We start from the raw sequence: 21,262 nt of genomic DNA on the forward strand, positions 1-21,262 counted from the left end.
TGGCCTTTCCATCTGGGCTCCAAAGCCACCACTGAGGCCTCAGGGGCGCGGGCTGCTGTCTGAAGGGCTCTCGCAACCACCTCTGTACCAAATCACTGGCAGCACGGCACTAGCCACTCCTGCCGCGCAGTGGGTTAAGGAGATCTGGGCGGGAGACAGCCATACAAGGAGCATCTAGGCCTGCAGCTGAACAGTGACTGGTGCTCTGGCCTGGGAGCACGCGCGCTGGGCATGCCTGCAATTGATCAAGGAGAAATGGATACTGAAGCACTCATGTCTCTTATTGCCATTCAATGCTAATGACGCTGATTTATTCTTGTGTCCCCTGTCTTGCAGTGAGGACTGTGGGCGCTCAGGTAAACAGACAGATAGGTTGTCTAGGTGTAGGGTCACTAGAGCTCATGCAGCTGCCTGTGTGAGCTGCCCTCAGCCTCCCTGCACTGCTAACCCCTCACAGGGTTCTTTCAGCTGAGTTGGCTTCACTCCTCGGAAAGCCACAGGGAGCACCCATGGAGACGCAGCGGGTCGAGGTGCGACCAGTGTTTTCCCCAGGAATTGAAATTGGGGGGGCTGGTCAAATTTACAGAGGGGGATCAGGGCTGATGAGGGGTGAGACCATAAGGGTGAAGGGGGGCTGTATGGCACCATAATAAAAACTGAAAAATGTTTCATGACCATTTTAGTAGATGTAACTCATGTTTTAAAATCATCACACAAAGTAAAGTTGGCCAGACAGTGCGTTTCAGAGCTGCCACTGCCTTTCTAGGAGGAGCAGGGAGTCACTCATGGACCATACAGCAATGCAGCCACATACAGACAGTGCCGCCAGCTGGGTCTCAATAGAATTTGGTACAGAACGGTCAGTAAATGAATCCAGTGCACAGAACACTACCGGTCCCCATTCCAGTATCCCCTATCTGATGGCAGAGCGCAAGACACAGAGATGGCTGCTCTGGTTGGAACACAGGTGGTTTCAAAGGCCTTGTAATTTCATTTTTTAACACACATTTTACTTGGTACTGCACAACATTCTGATTGAAAAAACCAGAACGATACAAAATTAACATAGCGCACATTAAACAGATTAAAGACTGGCTAATTGATAGGTCTCAAAAAGTAATTGTATGTGTGGAATAGTCACTGAGTGGGTATTTTTCCAGAGGAGTCACAAAGGGATCAGCTCTTGGCCCTACATCATTTAACACCTTTTATCCGTGACCTGGAAGAGAAAACAAAATCATTTCTGGAAAAGTTTGCAAATGACACAAAAATTGGGGAAGTGATAAATAATGAAATAACAGGTCACTGATTCAGAGCAATCTGGATTGGTTAGTAAACTGGATGCAAGCAAACAATGTGTATTTCGATAGGGCTAAATGTAAAGGTGTACATCTAGGAACACAGAATGCAGGCCAGGCTTGCAGGATGGGGGACTCTATCCTGGGAAACAGGGTCTGAAAATGATTTGGGTGTCTTGGTGGATAATCAGCTGAACGTGACTATGTGGCCAAAAGGGCTAATGTGATCCCGGGATGCATCAACAGGGGAATCTCGAGAAGGGGCAGAGAGGTTACTTTACTTCTGTATTTGGCACTGGTGCGACCACTGCTGGAATCATGTGTCCAGTTCTGGTGCCCACAGTTCAAGAAGGTTGTTGATAAATTGGAGAGGGGGCAGAGAAGAGCCAAAAGAATGATTAGAGGATTTGAAAATCTGCCTTATAGCAATAGACAAAAGTACCTCAATCTGTTTATCTTAACAAAGAGATTATGGGGAGACTTGGTCACAGTCTGTCAGTACCTTCCTGGGGAACAAATATTTGATAATGGACTCTTCAATCTAGCAGAGGAAGGTCTAACATGATCCAATGGCTGGAAGATGTAGCTAGACAAATTCAGAAATAAGGTGTAAATTTTAAACAGTGAGAGTGATTAACCATTGGAACTACTTATCAAGGGCCACGGTGGATTCTCCATCACTGAATTTTTAAATGAAGATTGGATGTTTTTCTCAAAGCTGTGCTCTAGGAATGACGGTCGGGCAGTTCCCTGGTCTGTCCTATACAGGAGGTCAGACTAGATGCTCACAATGGTCCCTTCTGGTATTGGAATTGATGAATCTATTACATTTCCCCCCAGATTCTAACCATTGCTTTCCATCAGCCTCTTGGACAGGGTGGTACACTGTATGATGGGACCTGTAGTTCCCAGAGGCCATGCATCTGCGTTACAGATGAGGGCAGTGGCTATGTGCTCTCTTTTGTACCTCAGAAATTGGGGTAGGGCAGACGTATTCCTGGAGGCTCCATTACACGATATAATCTTTAAGGACTAAACTTTAATTCCTGGCGAGTCCAGGACAATCCTAGAGGATTGGCAACCCTAGCTTGGGGTCAGGAAGGTCGGGTTCCCTGCTGCACCTCACTGCAGTCCAGTGCAGCACCACCACTGTAATCTCACCTCAAAAGGGATCACAGAGCCTCCCATGCCTTCCCCGCAACACGCACTCCTCCTCCGCACACTGAGCAGAAAGTGAATCTCTGCAGAGGGTAACAATGCGGAAGCTGTTCACATCCCCTAGTGCAGAGCCTGGCGGGTGAGGAGAAGGGCAGCGCCTGGGTCACTGGGTTATCGGACGATAACAAGGCAGCACAGCCCAAGCACGCGACTTCCAGCAATGCAAGGCTGCTTCCTTTGTTTTGGGAAAACAAGAGCCGAACAAGGCCTTTTCTGGCACATTCCTGCAGAGCCTGAAACTGTTCCCCAATTGCACCAGCTCCAGCAGAAGTCATCCCCTCTGACCTTCCCCACAAGACGGGGCAGCGCAAAGCAACAGGGGAGGGGCACCAGGACCAGCCTTCACCCTTGTCTGCTTTTCCCATTTCCACCACTTCCCCACCTGCAAGAGGCTCTTCAGATGCACAGGTTCTGGGGCTCCAGCCGAACACTCTGCAGAACAAGATGAACTAGCCACCAGCTGCACATTATTTAAGAGGGCCCAGCTCCTCCAGCCAGACATCCCCCATGGCCTAACACTGCCTCCTCCACAGCTCCATCGGCCCATATGGGAAGGCGCCTGGCCTGGTTAATACACAGGGTTAAAGTATAAAACTCTCCTCCCATCTCAAAGCATCTACAGGGGCAAGATGGGAAAAAAGGGGCATCCTGCACACAGAGAGAAATAGGGGACTCAGGGCTCCCCACAACCAACCCCCTGATAGAGTTAAATGTCAATATAAGAGAGAGGGGGGTCAGGGAAGCAACTGTGGGAAATCCCTCTGGGACTTGGACCAGCACTCCTCTCCGAGACTCTCTGGGGACCATCCCCACCTAGGCCTGGCTTCATTTTGCTCTCAGCACCCTGCAGAAACAGTGCACGGTGAGCTGAGCCTTGGCCCAAGGCTCTCCAGCTACAGCTTGGGAAGGAAAGGGAACCCCAGTAGCCTGGGTGTTACCCAGGAAACATCCCACAGCAAGGGAGCTCGAGGGGCATCAACAGAGTAGCACCCTCTGCCCTGTCCTGCCCAGCAAGCATGATTCAGAGCTGTGGGCTCCAGTGCTAACTCGGCCACATTGCCCAGGAGAGTGTTCAGGGGCAGGCTCCAGCTCCTGGGGAGGCATCTCTGGCAATCAGCAGGCCTGGGAAAGGGCAAGCCCCAGGAAGTCTCGCTGCCATGCACAGGGTTTCCCTGATCACACCAGCTTTAGGCTGGAGGTGGATTAGCTCGACAAGGCCTGGAGGGTTGCACCAGAGCCAGAATCATCTTTAGGATCCCCTCATCCCCTTAAACAAGGAAGTGAAGTGAGTCATTGGCTGGCTCGGCTCAGTCTGCCCCAGCCCATCCCCACACTGGTACCCAAGGCTCCTCAGAGACCCTACTAAGGCAGTGGCATTGATGTGGGGGCGGAGGGCCTTCCCCAAGCAGCTCATGTGCTGGAGGAGGCGGCGGCGGCGGAAACATAATAAGAAAAAATAAAATTTATAAGCAAGGCAGTAATTACAGCATGGCTACAAGAGGCTGTTTCCTCAGGGCCATCATTATGTGGCTAAATTTAACGCCTGCACGGCTGCTCTGCGGGGGGAGCACTGCATCCCAGGGCACCGAGCATCCACACAGACGCCGGCTCCTGCTACCTTCCCTCCATGCCGGCCACGGCAGAACAGCTGAACGGCAGCCAAGAAAGCCATAAAGCAGGTCAGAAGTTTTTTTAATCGTCTATTTACCAAGATGCTGTTTTTACTGCCGAGGTTTCTCTCGTTTTATCTCTGGCTTTTTTCCCCTCGCTCTTGAACAGACTGGGCTGTATTTTCTGCTTTGGGTTCCTCGCTCATTCGCTCGCTCTTAATACTATTTTCAGAACTCTAATTTTATATGGTATGTCCCCTTTTTTTTTTTTTTTTGGTAAATATTTGCCATGACTAAGCCAGAACACATCCAGTTTAAAAGTCTCTCATCCCACAAAACATCAGCCCTTTAATGACATGAATCTCATTAGCTCTCCCCATGAAAAGAGGTATAGAAAGGCAGCATCGCTCAGCCCCTCTGAACTCTTACATCTATACAGACATATATTTAGCTGTGTGTACTGTACAGTCACAGAAAGGGACAGGCTGGGCACACACATGCCGACAGAATAACGGCCATTTCATTCAGTCAAAGGGGTTGAGAGCAGGGGCCCCTGGGACAGATTCTGTGGTGAGTGGGTTCTGGGATATCCGTCTGTCTGGGATGGGGTTTGGAAGGACTCCGGCCCCAGTGGAGGCTGAGCTGGTCCCAGTGAGACCAGGCACAGAGGATCCTCAGATTCGGAAGCTGGATCGTTAGAGATTCCCTTCCAGCTAGGAGGGTCAGAGCAGCCCCCCTCACGCTGCCCCCCCAAAGGCTAGCAGCAAGGGAGCACCTGAAAGGCCATTTATCCTGGGCAATGGGAGAGCAGGATAATTAGCATTAAACCAGAGCACAATCCTTTATTCAGGGACACCTAACCCCTATGCCCAGTCACCTACTTGCCAAGAGCCCCTAAATATTTGGGGTTTTCTGGCCATTAAATTAACCAGCCTTCCCTTAAAGCATAATACATTCTGTGTATTTCTCTAGCACTTGCACCCCAAAGTGCTTAACTAATTGCAAAGGAATTGCTTCACCAACCACTGCAGTGCAGTCACCTCTGGGGCAGAATATGGTAGCTGTTTATCAATGAATAGCAACTGAGGACAGGAAGTGAAGGAGACTAGCATATCCAATGAAAATGGCAGGCAGGATTTAGTCTATGTGAACCTAAACTGTTATTTGATCACAACACCGAGGTTAATGCCCTGGCTACTATAAAAATTGCCAGTGAGCATCTGATAACCAGAAAAGGGACAAACCTCAGCTGTAAATTTCATCCAAGAGTCAGCCCTTACAGCACCCTCTAGCACCACATTAGGGCACAGAAGTTCCCCCAATGGAGTCACCCACACTGCTCCCTGCAGTCGTTTGGAGGCCTTCCATTCCAGAACTGTCCTAGGCCCAGCTCAGCTTATCTGGAGAGCTGTGCCAGGATCCAAGAAGGTGGTAGCATGGCTACAGTTTAATCCCAAAGGAGCTGACAGAGGGGAGCAGGGCTCCCACCACCAGCCAGAACACCAAATGCTGGGTCCAAGGTCCCCTCTGTAGAAGCCAATGGAAGCGTTCTTCCCATCAAAAGTGGAGGGGCAGGTTCTGGTGGGTGGGAGGGCTGTATCTCCAGTATGTCAGAACCCTGCTCCCCTTCATCCTGGCTCCCCTACTGGCTGGGAGCCACCTGCTCAGCTCCACTCCTGAGCTCAGCAGGGCCAACAAAATCCAAACTGGCTTTAGCCTACACTAGTCTGAGTCTCTTGGCATGGGGAGATGCTGAAACATCCAGAGAGCCACAATGGAGAGAGCAGGGAGTGTGGCACACAGCCCCTCCCCATGGCCCTGATGCACAGAGGGTTTGACCAGCTCAGCGAATGGAGGATGGGGAGGGGACGCCACCACCTCAAACCAGCAAACACTTATAGCGCTCTCGGCATGCCAGGAGACTTCTCCCAGGTCTCTGCCCCAAAAGTGAATGGTGCCTTTAGGAGGGAGCTTGGCCCCCTGAGTGTGTGGGCGCAACCACCTCTCAATCTCTGAAATAAGGCAGTGGGGAGGACGCAGGAGGAATCCTGGGCTCCTGCAGCTTTGCCTTGATCCACAGCCATCACTAATGGCACCAAGGGACCACAGGTCCTCAGGCAGCGTAAGCAACATAAGAAAGCCCAGCCAGAGCTGAGAGCTAGATCTCGCTTTAGCCTGTCATCTCTCTAGACCTGTACGGTTACCCTCCAGACAGGCTGTCCCCTACTGCCCCACCACAGGACCCTTAGCGATGCCCAGACTCGAGTCCTGATTGGAAACTGTAAGCCTTGAGCCCCCACAGTACAGCCAACAAGTCATATCACCACCTGCTCCTGAAGCACACCTCTCCTCAGCCAGAACTGGCCCTGCCAGCAGTGTCTGGAGCAAAGCCTCAGACCCTGGCCCTGCTCAGCTGAGGAGCCCCAGCAGCTCACCTGTACCATGATCACTGTATGGTACACACACAGACAGGCATACATACACTGTGTATATCATATAGCTAGAGAAAAAAGGCAAAATGTTGCTTATCAGAGGATCTGAACCCAGGTGCCTGGCAGTGGGGGACACAGCTGTTTCATTAGTGCCCCAGAAGCACATGCACATTACCCCTTTCCTATGAAAAAACTATCACTTTGCCCATTTAAAATAATACTACAGTGGGAATAAAAAATTTTCAAGCAAAACTGAAGTGAGGGTTCCCTAGCTCCCAGCAATGCAACTCGGCTGGACTTCACAAGAGGCAGAGGCACCAAGAGCGGAATGACTGCTGAGATGGAGGTCCCCTCTCTGCCGAAGATGGGTCAGGACTGAGACGCACTGTGGGAAAGCTAGCACTGCCATTGCACAGCTCTGTGGCTATACAGGTGAGTTCACCACCAGGGTTTTCCAACCGGCACCTTCGCCTAGCACTAAAGACAATTAACCAAAAGAAAAACGATGAAAATCATCTCTGCTTGGTAAAGAGGTTCTGTTCAGCAACTGCAGCCTTCCTCTGGGTGAGGGTCACACACACATTGTCTGAGCATTCACCCACGATCCAGACACAGCAGGAAGAGAGACACTAAAAAAAAAAAGTCCAAAAAGTAGGACTGTCTCATTAGGGCAGAAGACTGTAAGAGGAGACATAACAGAGGGCTATAGAATAACAAATGCCATCAAGGCAGCCAGTCAGGCAACTAGTTATCCCATCCCATAACAGAAAAACAAGGAGACTTTCTATGAAATTAAAGAAACAATATATGTCAAATGAAAACAAAATAATGTTTATATGCAGCACTTAATTAACCTGTGGAATTCACTGCCACATGATACTGAAGCAAACTAAGCTAAGTAAGAGTCACAAACAGGTGAGACATTGGTGTGAAATTCACCACAGTGCATAGGGGTTGGCTTATGTTCAGACAGCTCTGCCCACTGAGCCCAGGGTGATATGGGCTGTAGAAAGAGATCAGACAGCCTGTGCAGGCCCTCTGCACAAAGATGGGAACAGAACAGGCTCTCCAGTGACACCAGGTAAAATAACTTGACACAGGCCTCGATCAGAGAGAAGTTAGGGATGGAGGAGACATAATGGGTCTCTGCTAGTCCACGTCCCCACAGCCATTAGTGTTCTATGCAGCCTAGTTTTCAGTGTCTGCAGCAATGGGGCTCCCCGCCTATCTCCTTGGGGAGGAAAATTCACACCTAAGCCAGGGAGTTTTTTCCTGAGATTCAGTTTCAACTTTCCCGTCCTAAACATCACCCCTTTCCCCAGCCTCAGTTACACCCTTGTAAATAACTGCTCCCTCTCCTTGGGGTTCAAACCATTCAAACAGCTATCAACTTCTGTCCCCATTAGTCTCCCTGAGCCAATAGAGACAGAATTAGCTCTTTTATTCTTTTCTCCTAGTTCAGTTTCTGATCATTTCTGTGGCTCTTCTCAGAACCCTCTTTCAGTCTCTCAATATCAATCTGATAATGTGCGGTGCATTCTGGCCCACTGGCGTAAATTGATAATGGCTTCAACGGGGCCAAGATTTCACCCACGTTTTCTAAAACCAAACACAATGTTCAGGGGGCGGAGGAAGTCTCCTCAGAGCCTACAGAAAAGGACTTTCCCCTCCCTATTCCAGGATGTGACTTCTGTGCATATGCAGCCCCAGAATTGCACAGGCATGTTCTATTGCCATAGAGTATCACTCCTGGTCCATTTGTGTCCACACTCCCTTCCAAGCCTATGTCAGAATGCGATGCATGTGGGCATTGGTTTTCAGATTATTTTCCCCAGACCGATTAGCTGCACTGTTTCAGCGAGAACTGCATAGTATTTTTCACCCATGTTTTCAGTCCCCCTAGATTACTCTATTATTCCTCAGACCTCACTGGCAATACAACACTCCTGCCATCGTAGTTTCATTAGAGAATTTCATTAACAAACTCTTTATTCCCTCCTTGAGATCCTTATTGAGCAAGCTGAATGCAAAACACAATGCAACCATAGCCCTAAATTTGCAGAGTTAAAATAAAGTCCAGAAATACAAGTGGAAGATTGCTTTCTCACTATGTTCATTTGAGCATGACTCTGAATTTTAGATAGGCTTGGAAGGATTCAATTTTTATCAGTAAATGTCAATTCCACCAGACACACACAAACCCACGAAAACATATTTCCATCGAGAATAACTGAAATTTACAGATAGGCTAAGTCAGAAAATGCTTCTTGAGAAGTTATTAGAGTTTGATTTAAGGATAGTTACTTTGTATATTTTGATACGTGATGTGGACAATTTGTGTTTTAATGGTTAGAAAGTTTTAACTTTTTAGAATCTCTGTGTCAACTGTCATTAAATAATTACTGTCTGACCTACACACTGAGAATCAGGGCTTAAATTCTCATAGACTATTTCCCGGAACCCCCATAGCCCTTCCCAACATACTATAAAAACTGCAAGGGATTGAAAATATTTTGTCGAACTTTGCTCCAGACAGCTCCAGCTGAATTTAAGCCCTGCCCATAATTTCCCACAACTGTGAACATTTAAATTGATAAAAATAAACATCAACATTATCTGTTCAATTGTAAAAAAAAAAAAACAAAACCCTGAATTCTGCCTTGCCTAATTTTAGTGAATACAGCTGGCTAGAGTGTAGTGCAGACAGGTCAATGGTGCTGTGGGACCCTGCACTTCTGCCTTTCCTCAACAGTCTGACCTTTTTGGCACATTAACAGAGTTTTGGGGATTTAACTTCCCTCTTGTTTTTTTAAACTTCCACTAAACTGCTATAAAGATTTAATGTGGCCTAATGGCTTAAACTGCTGAGCAATTCCAGTGATAAGCAGTACTTCCAACCTCATGCCAAATCATGAGTCAGGCATAAAAAAATCATACAATTTGTTATAAATGTGGGGTCTTTTTCTTTGCCTTTTGGTTTTTGAATCTTTAGGTTTCATTCAAGTCCTGTTCTCAAGCTTCTCTCCACAACCAGCAGGGCTACAAATTTTCATTTAAAAAAAAAATGAAAGCTGAGTTTCTCCCATAATCACATGACTCCAGAAGCTGGGGCTTTAAGGAAAACATCAAATACCACACCACTGGCTAACCGAGCCCAAGCCTGAGCACATGTGGAGGGAAATCTCCATGTCCACCCCCTGCTTCAAACAAACCTTCCCCTGCACATGCACGGCCGCCAACATTACTAACTCCATTACCAGCCCACTGTGGTTTTCTCCCAAACTCAGCCAGGGGTACACTCCTCAATGAGGGCTGCTAAGAGGCCTAGTTTCCAAGTTCAGCTGTCCTACATACATCAGTCTGAAATTCTGAACTAACTTGTGTTATATTTATGAGATTTTCAGACTTCTCAATCACAAGATGGGAAATGACCACTGGGTCCTATCCAGGTAAGTGCCCCAAGGCCTTCCACCACCTCCCTCACAACCTGTCAGGAGAGCTGGGTGACTGGCCCTGGCTTACGCAGGAGCAGGCACAGGCTGGAACAGTGGCAGGAGCAGTCTGTTAGAATTACTAGGTATCCAGGAGCATCCCCAACGAGGTAGAGACACTGAGCAGACTGAAGTGACTGCTTTCATTAGGAGCTTATATACCTGCCTTGGGGTTACCAATTAGACCCTTGCTTATGGGTTGGACTTGCAGGTAATTACCTCAAATCACTCATCAGGTGCAGAGTCAGAGCACTCAGACCACTGGGGCTCAGGGATGACTCAGCAGTTCAGAACACTCACCACACAGCCATTAGGAATCTTTACCCGATATTCAATCTCATTTTTCCCTGTCCTGTTTTCATCTGACCTCTCCTTGTTACACTCCTTGAACAACCAACTGCTGTAATCTGGGCACCCGCGGATCAATTCAGCAGAAACTCCCCACTTTCCAGGAAGTCCTGAACAATCCTGTGAATCATGGGTAACAGAAACCTTACTCAGAGGCATGCAGAGCAGGAAACTGACTAAAGGGACTACGGGCCGGCCAGCACCGGGCGGAGAATAGGTGGGTATCAATGGAGCTGCTAGTGCTTTATTTGGGGGAAGGGTGGAGTGGTGGATCAATGGGAGCAGAGTATTGTGCAACACACAGCCACAGCAGAGACCATCTGCCGGGGAGCAGGCTTGGGAGACAAATGGGTGTTCTCAGCCCCGTGAGAGAAGGAAACGGGAGACTATCAACCACATGTATTTATGTATTTTAATAATTCCCTGGTTTCCAATGGAAAGCCACGTGCCCCTTTGATAATGAGGTATTGGACTCACTGAAGCCCCCATATGTATATATATGAATGCATGTAAGCAGTAAAATGTATAAATAGCTTATAGACACGTCTCTCTATAAGTTGTCTATATATTTGTGTGTATGTGTGTACACACACACATATACAGATTTATTTGTGTTTTTAGAGTGGTTCAGGATACATTCCAAGACTAAATTCCAGCCAGCATTGGAGCCAAGAACATCACTCAGCCAGGCATAATCTGCCCTCTCTGCCTAAGCATACACTAAATACAGAAAGGGAGAGGTATAAATAGACAGAGAAATACATGAATGTCCCTGTTTCCTTACACAGATAAATACATACACAGCGTGGAGCAGGCAACCACAGGAAAGCTAAGAGAACTGCTCAGGGGCCACTAGACCAGATTCAATTCAGAGGCTCAGATTATATCTAATACTGCACCCCACTAGGGCACAAAACATCGATGGTGGTGTCACTTCCTGCACAGATGTGCCCAGCTGCTCTGGACAATGCTCTCCACCTCTTGGTGCTGCCTGGCACACCAGTCAGCTCAGAGCAGTGTGGGATTTGGGAAGCAGCTCCACTAGCATAGAGAAAAGAAGCTGTGGACTGAAAGAGGAGTGGAATACAACTGGTGGGGGATGGGCAGGAAGGCAGGAGCGGAGCTAGCAAAGGAAATGCCCTTGCTCACCAGCAGGGACACTTCAGGGAACACCCTGATTATTATTTTATAGAACCAAAAAGGGTACTGGGCACTGCACAGAAGACACGGTCCCTGCCCCAAAGAGCTTGCAATCTCAATTTGAGACACGACACAGCAAGTGAAACAGTGGGGACAGGATGAGTGGGACAAGGAGGGTGACAGCGAGGCAGACAGCTCAGCCACGTGCACAGCGCTGCTGCTCTCTCCAGCCTGTCTGCTTCCTAAGGCACACTAGTACAACTCACTGACTCAGCAAGCCAGGCGAGGGAGTTACAGACCAAGAATTTCAGAGCTGATGTGATGGGAAAGGGCGAGCCAGTGGAGAGATTCAGAGTGGGATGACATGACATGGTCATTTACACTATGTAGGGCTGCTGCAAGCACTTGGTAAAATACACAGTGCCAGAATCAGGGGGTTATGCGGCACCACTGCTCAGGCCTTGGTGACTGGAAGGTAGGTCCCCACTATTTCTGGGACCCTTTGGGTTCCATGTCTTTAGTTGGGGCACCTCGTCTGCCACGCTTCCCCCAGCCAACATGGAGGGATTGGTTTTGTTAGCCATGTTTACACCAGAATCCTGGCAAAGCCCAAAGTGGAAAATTGCATTCTGCTCACTCTGCATTGCCCCTGCAATTTCAGCTGTGTAGGAGAGTCTCCTTCTCCCCTAAAGAGCCAAGAAGCACGGCGGTGTGGCTGTTTAACAGCTGCTGCACTCCGTCCCAGCATTGGCTGCATGTCAGTGGCAGGGAAGTGATTCCAAAGCTTAGGCATGTGAGACAGCATTAAGCCTAAACTGTCTCTGACAGTGGGCATCTTGTGTGGCTGCAGACTCAGGCAGACAGGCCAGCAGGAAACAGCAATGCTGTGACGGCTCCACAAGAAACTGAAACTGCAAATGTTATTAAGGCTCTCTCTACACTGCAGACATCACAGCTGTACCGCTGTAGCTGTGTCACTGTAAGGTCTCCCATGTAGCCACTCTATGCCAAAGGGAGAGAGCTCTCTCGCAGGCATCATTAAACCACCCCCAACGAGCAGCTGTAGATATGTCGGCGGGAGAGCATCATATGCTGACATATCGTTGTCCACACGGTCCTTTTGTCGGTGTAACTTATGTCGGTCAGGCATGTGTTTTTTTCACACCCTGATCAACAAAAGTTTTACCGACAAAAGCCTAAGTGAAAAGTTCAATTCTAGCAAGCAGAGCAATAAAGAGAGGAGTCCGTGGGGCCGAAGAGATGCTTGGGAGACAACAAGGACTAACCCCAGTGTCTTCACCCATTCCTGGAGCACCTGTCACCATAACAGTCCCAAACATTAAAAGCAAAACCCAAAAGCAACATGCTTCACCCACCTTCTCATTCCTTAAGACTAAAATCTCCCCGCTCCCCAAAGCACTGCCCAGCACCTACTGCTGCTCCCCTCCAGACTGCAGTTTAAATAACCTGCTCCAAACCTGCTTAGTTTCTATACCAGCAGCCAGGTCATCTCTGCTTTGAGCAGAGGGTTGGACTAGATGACCCCCTGAAGTCTCTTCCAACCCTTATTGTCTGTGATTCTATGGTTAAAGCAGAACCTTTCCTATTCGTACAGAATGATCCTTCTGCACGGCATTTCCTAGGACCCAGGAAATTCCATCCCTCCCCTCTTTACACCATCTGCTCCAGCATGCAGAGACCCTAGGCTTCCCCTGCCTAGCTGCCCCATGCACAGAACCAGAAGCAATTCAGAGAAACTCCCACAGGGCCCTGGACCCGCATCTTCCTCCTCATAACAATATTCTTATGTGGCAATTTACTAAGTGGTCAGTATCACTGCCCCATTCTACAGAGCACAGAGAGGGGAAAGGACTTGCCCAAGGCACCCAGGCATGGAACAGGAATAGACCACAGCTCTTCTGAATCCCTGTCCAGGGTTCTCTCCACTAGAACACACTGCCTCTCCTGGCATCCAGGATCTCTCTCCTACGAATACATACCACAAACACAGCTCTTCTACACACACACAAAGCATTTGAGGAGCTGTTTTCACCCTGTTCTTCCCACCCATCCAGGATAGTAGGCCGGGCCAGGCCTGCTCCACTACAGTCTCCTTTGGCAAAGTTATGAAAGAAAGTGCAGCCGATGGATCACATGGTCCCTCCAGTAAAACCCTGCAAGGGCGCTGCCACTGGGCTCAGTTCACTCCTTCACACATCGTTATCCAACCAGTCCCCACAGGGAAGAGGGACAGCTCGAGCCTTAAACCAGACTAGGCAGAGGGCTAGGGGTGTATAATAGGCTTAACCTTGCATCCACCTTGGGGGGCAAGCTGGATGGGCCAGGATGAATTTCTCAGCTCTAGTGCTCTGAACTAGTGCCCTAGTCCACCCCTGGGCAGTGAGAGGACTCAGTGGGGCAGTGAGGCCTGGCTTCTGTGCCCTCCCCATTACTGCTCCTGGCTGTTCAAGATGCAGGTCTGTCAGCCACATACCCAGCAACACTGCGCCTAGCTAGCGCCTCATCACAGCACCACCCCAAGGACCCAGTAGTGCCCTCCTGGGCTCCAGACAAGCTGCAGAAGACTGAGGGAGGCACAGCCAGAGTTTGGAGGGAATGAAGGAGATCTGGGAGGAATCTCCTCTCCCAAAGTCTTCCAGGCCCACAGCATTCTGGAGTGGGACAGGGGCTCCGAGCAGGGCTTTCCCCTGTCAGTGCTCCCGTTTGAGTTCAGACCTGGCACTGACTCAAACCACTGCTTGCTGACATGAGATCAACCACTCCATGAGCTGCTCCTCTGCAGCTATGCATGTCCCGTGCCCGTGCACATGCCTGGCCCTCCCCTCACCAGCCTGGCCCCCTTTTCCCAGCCTGCACATGCCCTCACTCTTACTGTCCTTTATTTATCACGCTTCATACAACGAAGCATCCTGATGACCAGCCCAGGGGTGGTGTGGGGAACAGTTACAGAGGAGGGGCCTTGCACATGCTGGAACTGGCTCTGGATTTCAGATCATATAAGAACCCGAGTTCACAGCTACCTGTGCTCATTTTTCACAGGAGTCAGGGTGCCAGCCCTGGTGTTCTGGCCACACTCCATTCTTCCTCCCTATGCCACCACCCCTTCAGTTTCAACTAGATACAAAACTCTCCTTCACCTCCTTGCCGAACAGGCTGCACAGCACAGTCAAGTGGCTGTTCATCAGCTGCCATGTCCGTCATGCCCCAGAGGTGGCTTTTCTCAGCGCTAGGAGAAGCAATTTCTACACTGTGTATGGTCCAATCCTTCAATCTTTACTCAAAGCTCCTGCTGAAGTCAACAGAACCTGAGTCGGGGTGGCAGGGTCAAGCCCACAGTGCATAAGCTGGTCTGGGAGGGAAGGTGCCGAAGCAGAGTTGGTGTGGGCGGGGGCAAAGCAGGGCTCATGACATGTGTGCTGTGGAGTCTGGATGGCTCACCTTACCACATGCCCCAGAACACGCGCTGTGCAACCTACCCGACGAGAGATTCCGATACTGTGGAACAGTCGCTGCCACAGTCACCGGGGTTAAGCCTCAGGCCCCCTACCCCACCCAGGAGGGAACATGCTAGTGGATCATCCCTCCAGCCAGCCCACTCACCATGGTGACTCAAGTGTCCCAAGCACAGCCCTTGGGGCAGGGAGGGGGAGGGGATACAGGGCTTGCCGGAATCACAACCATTAGGCCCGCAGCCAGCCCGGTCCCAGCCCTGTTCCTGGGGGCTTGTTCCCTGCCCATAGTCTGGGCTCTATTTCGGGCAGCCTGCTGCCCTGGGGCTGCTGTGCCGAGTCTGGTTTTAGCAGCATGCAGCTCCGCTGACTCACCGCTTGTGTAAACGGCCTGTGGTTCCCCTGCATCGGCTGGGAATGCAAGTGCCAGCCAAGTTCCTGCCTCACCTGATTATGCCTAAATAAATAAATAAATAAAGCCACTCCGCCATCTGCCACATGCCTTAATGGCAAACAGACGGGGAGAGGCCAGAGCTCAGGCTCCACAGCACAGGGGCCAGGATCACTCCCCAAACCCACTCTGGTGCTAGCTATGCAGCACAGTTAAAGGGGGCTGAGACTGCTCCTCACTCCGCACCCTGCTACATGTGCCCTTCCAGAGACCCCCCATTAAAGCCTGCATGGTCCCCTGTGTGCTTTTGCACAGAACGTGCACCTATGCAAGGACTCGCACACACAGTCACACACTAACATGCACCCTTGTGCAGGCCTCCATGCGCTCTCAAGCAGACTCGTCCCTTGCACAGCCCCACGTGTGATCTCACACACGTGCCTTTGTGCTCATCCTTGCACTGGGAAGGTGCACACTTACACCTCCCCACTTTCAATAAAGCACATGTGCCTTTGCACACGTGCCCTTGTATTGGCCCACTTGCACATACACAAAGACTCTCCCTGGCAGACACACACCTATGCCAACATGGTCTCACCCTGGCACACCCCCACCACATACACTTGCATACTACAAACAGGCGGGCACGTGCTCTCTTACCCAAGCTGTGCCCCCGCCAAGGCCTACACATGGGGCAAGAGGCTGAGAAGCAGGAACAAGAAGCTTTAAACAAGGCTGGCTCATTTCTGCAGCGTAGCCAACTCCTTCCGTAACTCCAACTTCATGACTCAACTGCTCTGCTGGGCACGACAGTGAGAGGCCATCACACCAGCGCGGACAGGGACAGATATGGTCTAGCTTGGGTAACCAGTGAGAGGCCTGGCCAGTACGAGACACTCATACTAAGGTGAACAGGCAGGATTGCTTCATTTCCCAAGTAGCCAACTGCTAATCTGCTAGCGAAAGTGCCCCACCTAGGCCTGCTCCTCTCTCCACAGCCTGCCCTGAGCCTGCCTCTAAGAGAGCCTGGGGGCCTGGCAACCCTTGGAACCAGATGCTTCCTGGATTGCTGTCAACAAAGCTCTGGTGATACAGCCCCTTTCCCGGTCCCCATCCTGGCCTGGCAAGATCTAAAGGGCTCTGGCTCAGCCAGATCAAGGCCAGGCCACCTGGTCCCCATCTGCCAGGTCACTACTGCTCATGTCCTTCCAGGTTCATGACTGATTTTGGAGGTTGCATACAACAAGCCAAGGTGAGGGAGCAACGCCACTGGCTGGCTGGGGTGCCAGCCCCATGGGTTTATGGGATGGAACCACCCAGATCAGAATTCAGCATCCTCCCCAGGAAGCTTAGTGTGAAGCCCACAATGTCGCTCCTAGGAAGACACAAGGAAATGAAACAGATGTGAGAGGGAAGAGCCCAGGGATGACAGCAGTGGCAGCAGTTCCCTCCCTGGCCCACTTCCTAAGCCCCCACACTGGGAGTCTTATTGAGAGGCGGAAGCCATGCCGAGGGGAGGAGGGAGAATGGGGATTTAAAACCATGAATAGCCCCTCTCACCCAAGGACTCGTGCCGCATGAGAGGAGATGGTACGTCGCAGCGCCACACCGCACCTGTGCATGGTGCCCATCAAGCAGCCCCGCAGTGCTCAGTGCCATGCCCTGCAGGAGGCCCTGCTCTTGGCCAGCCACAGCTGCAAAGCCACAACCACCTTGTGCTAATTAAAACCATTCCCCTTAGGAAGCAGGCAGACGGTTGCTTCCTTCCCTGCTGCCCGGAGCTGGCTCGTGTTTAAGGGCCGCTGTCCCCACCCTGTGTAACACGCGGCCCACCACCGGCTTCGGCTCTTAAACAAACACAGGCCACTTCTCTCCATGGGCTTATTTTTAGTGCTTATACAAAGGGAGAGGCAGAGGGCGGGGGGAGTCAGGCAGAGTGCAGGCAGGGGCTGGGCTGGGCCAGGCCAGCCAGTATGCCTCACTCCTGACCTGTGAATGACGCAAAGCTCTTCCCTTCCCCTGCCCCCTCCGGCACTTCCAGCCCCTGCCGCACAGGGCAGCCGGGGGCCAGAGGGGCTCCCCCGGACAGACATTTCTCCAGCCCTAGACCTCAGCCCACACATCAGATTCTCATTTGAGCAACACAGTAGCTTGTTGGGAGATCCAGGCAATACTGATGTAATGCACAGGCCTCTCTCCTCTCAAGCACTAAGACCCTCATCTCTTCTACTCCGAGGACACAGGCTCCACCTGTCTCACAGGTTCCCTCCCCATGAGACCCGTCTCCCCATGCTGCCTGGAGGGGGCCTGCCCTGCCACAGTGAGGGAAACGCCGCCTCCTTGGCACCTCTCCCAGCCTAATGCCTCCGGGGTGGGAAAGGAGGGCACTGCACTGTGACCCCTGGTCTCCCTGACGTCAGCAGGTAGTGCTCTCAGCCACCCCATGAGCTCCATGCCTGCGCTCCCCACTCACCCTGTCTGCCTCAGCCAGCAATGCGCTGGAAGTCGGCTGTTTGTTTATCTTCTTATTCAGCATTGCTTATTTTGATGGCACATCCTCCAAGCTCAGCCCAGGTCGACTTGGGAACCTTCCGCATCCTGTTTGCCGAAGCCCCTGCTCTGCAAGCCAAGTGCGCCGGGCGGCCAGAGGCCCAACACAGCAGCCACCGGGTGCACCGGCCACAGCAGATAAAAATATTCATGGCGAAACATCCTGGGACACAGGGGTCTATATTTGAACTGATTGTATCTGCATGTTTATCCAAGCAGGCTTGATTGCTGTTCTATTGGGACAGAGCAGCCAAAACAAGCTTGGCTCCACAGGCCTGGCTTCCCTCAAAGCTTCGGGGGGTTACTGGAGAGAGGAACCTGTTGCTCTTGTGTGACGGGGCTGAGCACTGCACAGTGTAGTACTAAATTTCATACACAGGAGCAATGTTCCCCTGCTGCCTAGGACTCCTCCAGGGCAGCGAGGTGGGGAGCATGAAGCAGGCCCCATCGCTGCTCAGAACTGGTATGTTCTCTGCTGACTAGCTGGCATTAAGCAGGCAGCGATCTGGGAGGGAAAAACCCAGACCAAATTAAAAAGCATCAGGCGCCAAAGTGCTCTAAGGCCAAAAAAAACCTTAAACTAGCTCACAGAGTAAGTCACCAACCACAAAGACAGAGGATGGTCCTGTGGTTAAGGCACTGGGCTGGAACCCAGGAGATCTGAGCTCTATTCCTGGCTCTGTCAGACTCCCTGTGAGACCTTGGGAAAGTCACCTTGCCCCCGTGCCTCAGTTTCCCACCTGTAAAACGGGGTGATGTTTGTGACATGTTCAGATTCCATAGTGAAGAGAACACACAAAAGCCTAAAAATGCAACCACCACTTGGCCCATGTCCAAAGTACACCAATTCACCCATCCTGGCATCAATTTGTGCCAGCTTGGGCCTGCCACCTCCACAGTCACAGGAGCTCGACCCGCACACATTGGCCCATTACACAGCCCCCATGTGATGCTTTGCAAATCCTATGCTCAGGAACAGGAGGCCTCGTGCCAACAACCCGCAATGAGTGAACAAGGGCCAGTCTGTGCTGTGGGTGAGAGCAAGAGTGTGGGGAAGTTCAACAGGCACCTCCTGATTCAGGAGCGCACTCCCTGGCAAGAGCTGGGAAGCACACCAGAGCTCTGTTGCCATTGCCAGCTTAGGGAGCACCATGCTAACCTGCCAGGGGGTCAGCCATGCAGTAACCCAGAGCAGCACGCTCTCCTTCACCACACAGCACTGCAGGGAACAGCACACACCCTAAATCTAGACAACCACCCAGTGTCACTTGCAGACCTCAGCACCAGGCACCTCCCCAACAGGGGCAACACACCTGCCTCACCCTCATGGTCGTAAAGGTGAACTTCCACTGGCAGAGCAAGTGTACCGTTGTGAATCTGTACTGCAGTAGCACCTGCTGGCTTCAGACCCATTGTGCTGGACACTGGCAGACACATCCCAGAGAGACAGTCCTCACCCAAAGGAGCTCACAATCCATGCAGGGACGCGTGCATGCGTCTGCAGATGGCCTGGAGCAATAATTCTGCCTCCTTCACTTATCTCAGTGAGGTATCCAGTGATGGCACTTTCAATCTCAGCATTAACTATTTACTTGCTGAACATCTGAGCAGAGAGAATGGGGGAAGGAAATGAGGCCTCCTGACAGGATGCAAATGGAGGAGAGCCACATCAGCAAGGAAGGGAGAAGAAGAAAGGTGGCAAAGGCAGAGAAGCAATGGGTAGAAGCAGCAGGCTAGTAACAGAGAATCTATTCCCCTTGGTTTCAGTGTTAGTCTGTATCAGCCAAAACAACGAGGAGTCCTTGTAGCACCTTAGATGGCACCTTATCTCTAAGGTGCCACAAGGACTCCTCGTTGTTATTCCCCCTGGAGCAATGCTAAATATGACAATGAAGCACTGAACAAAGAACAGCAATAGCTGAATTAATCGCCCCTTGCCATGGGATTGCACTCCAGTGCCTGAGCAGGCTTGGTTTGTATGGAAAAGGGTGTTTCTAGTTCTCATGCTCGCAAAGATACCTGGGAAATGTGAAAAGAGTCTCCAACAAGGTCAGACAACGATCTAACAATCTCTTTTGGCCTTACAATCTATGAATCAACACCTGCCTAGGTCTGCAGACAGCAAGAACAGGGCCACCCAGAGCGAGGGGCAAGTGGGGCAATTTGCCCCAGGCTCCGGGCCCTGCAGGTCTAAGTCTTCGGCAGCATTTCGGCAACGGGGGGCCCTTCAGTCACTCCAGACTTCGGTGGCAGGGGGCCCTTCAGTCACTCCGGGTCTCCGGCGGCCAGGGGCCCTTCAGTGCTGCCGAAGCACAGAGCAACTGAAGGGCCCCCTCGCTGCCGAAATGCCGTCAAAGACCTGGAGCTCCACCGGATAAGTACAAGCGTCGCAGCTCCCTCGCTTTGCCCCAGGCCCCCTGAATCCTCTGGGCGACTCTGAGCAAGAAGCCTTTGCTCCAAAAGGCGCAACCTGCTTCATTCATCTAAATGGTATGCTAACCCTGAACCCTAACGATATAAAGCACAACACTGTTCACTATGCCACTGCTCTTCATGTTAGCAGATAGATCCAGCTGACATGCTGACCCCACAATCCCCAACTGCCTCTCCTCAGGTGCCAAAGCCTCAACTGCCCCCTTCCCAGCTGCCAGCCCCACGGCTTCAAGCTTACCCAAATCCACGACACCATTGTGCATTGCCAACAGAAAAATCCATGGTGCTTTGAAACAAGAGAAAGGGGAGACAGTGTAAAATGAAGTGAATGTAATAAATAACCCGGGGAGGAGAGTGGGAGCTGCACCGTTATTTGTGCTCCTAGTTCGTTCATTAACAAAGCATCCTAGAATACTCAAGGAGTTAATAGAAGAGGTATCTGAGCCTCTAGCTATTATCTTTGGGAAATCATGGGAGACGGGGGAGATTCCAGAAGACTGGAAGGTGGCAAATATAGTGCCCATCTATAAAAAGGGAAATAAAAACAACCCAGGAAACTACAGACCAGTTAATTTAACTTCTGTGCCAGGGAAGATAATGGAGCAGGTAATTAAGTAATCATCCGCACACACTTGGAAGTTGGTAAGGTGATTGGGAATAGCCAGCATGGATTTGTAAAGAACAAATCGTGTCAAACTAATCTGATAGCGTTCTTTGATAGGATAACGAGCCTTGTGGATAAGGGAGAAGCGGTGGATGTGATATACCTAGACTTTAGTAAGGTATTTGATACGGTCTCGCATCATATTCTTATAGATAAACTAGGAAAGTACAATTTAGATGGGGCTACTATAAGGTGGGTGCATAACTGGCTGGATAAC

At 50.8% G+C, this 21,262-nt stretch overlaps 1 protein-coding gene and 1 long non-coding RNA gene across 4 annotated transcripts in view; both read right to left on the bottom strand.

The window, feature by feature from the left end:
• Positions 1–21,262, bottom strand: part of NHEJ1 (non-homologous end joining factor 1) — a 147,371-nt gene that overhangs the window by 92,047 nt on the left and 34,062 nt on the right. The window lies entirely within an intron of this gene.
• Positions 969–3,139, bottom strand: LOC115659367. The gene is made up of 2 exons (XR_004002531.1): positions 2,460–3,139; positions 969–1,219 (listed from the first exon to the last, which is right to left on the bottom strand). It is a non-coding gene; the product is annotated as an uncharacterized LOC115659367 (long non-coding RNA).

The sequence above is a fragment of the Gopherus evgoodei genome, chromosome 11 (genome assembly GCF_007399415.2).
Source record: "Gopherus evgoodei ecotype Sinaloan lineage chromosome 11, rGopEvg1_v1.p, whole genome shotgun sequence".
Lineage (NCBI taxonomy): Eukaryota > Metazoa > Chordata > Testudines > Testudinidae > Gopherus > Gopherus evgoodei.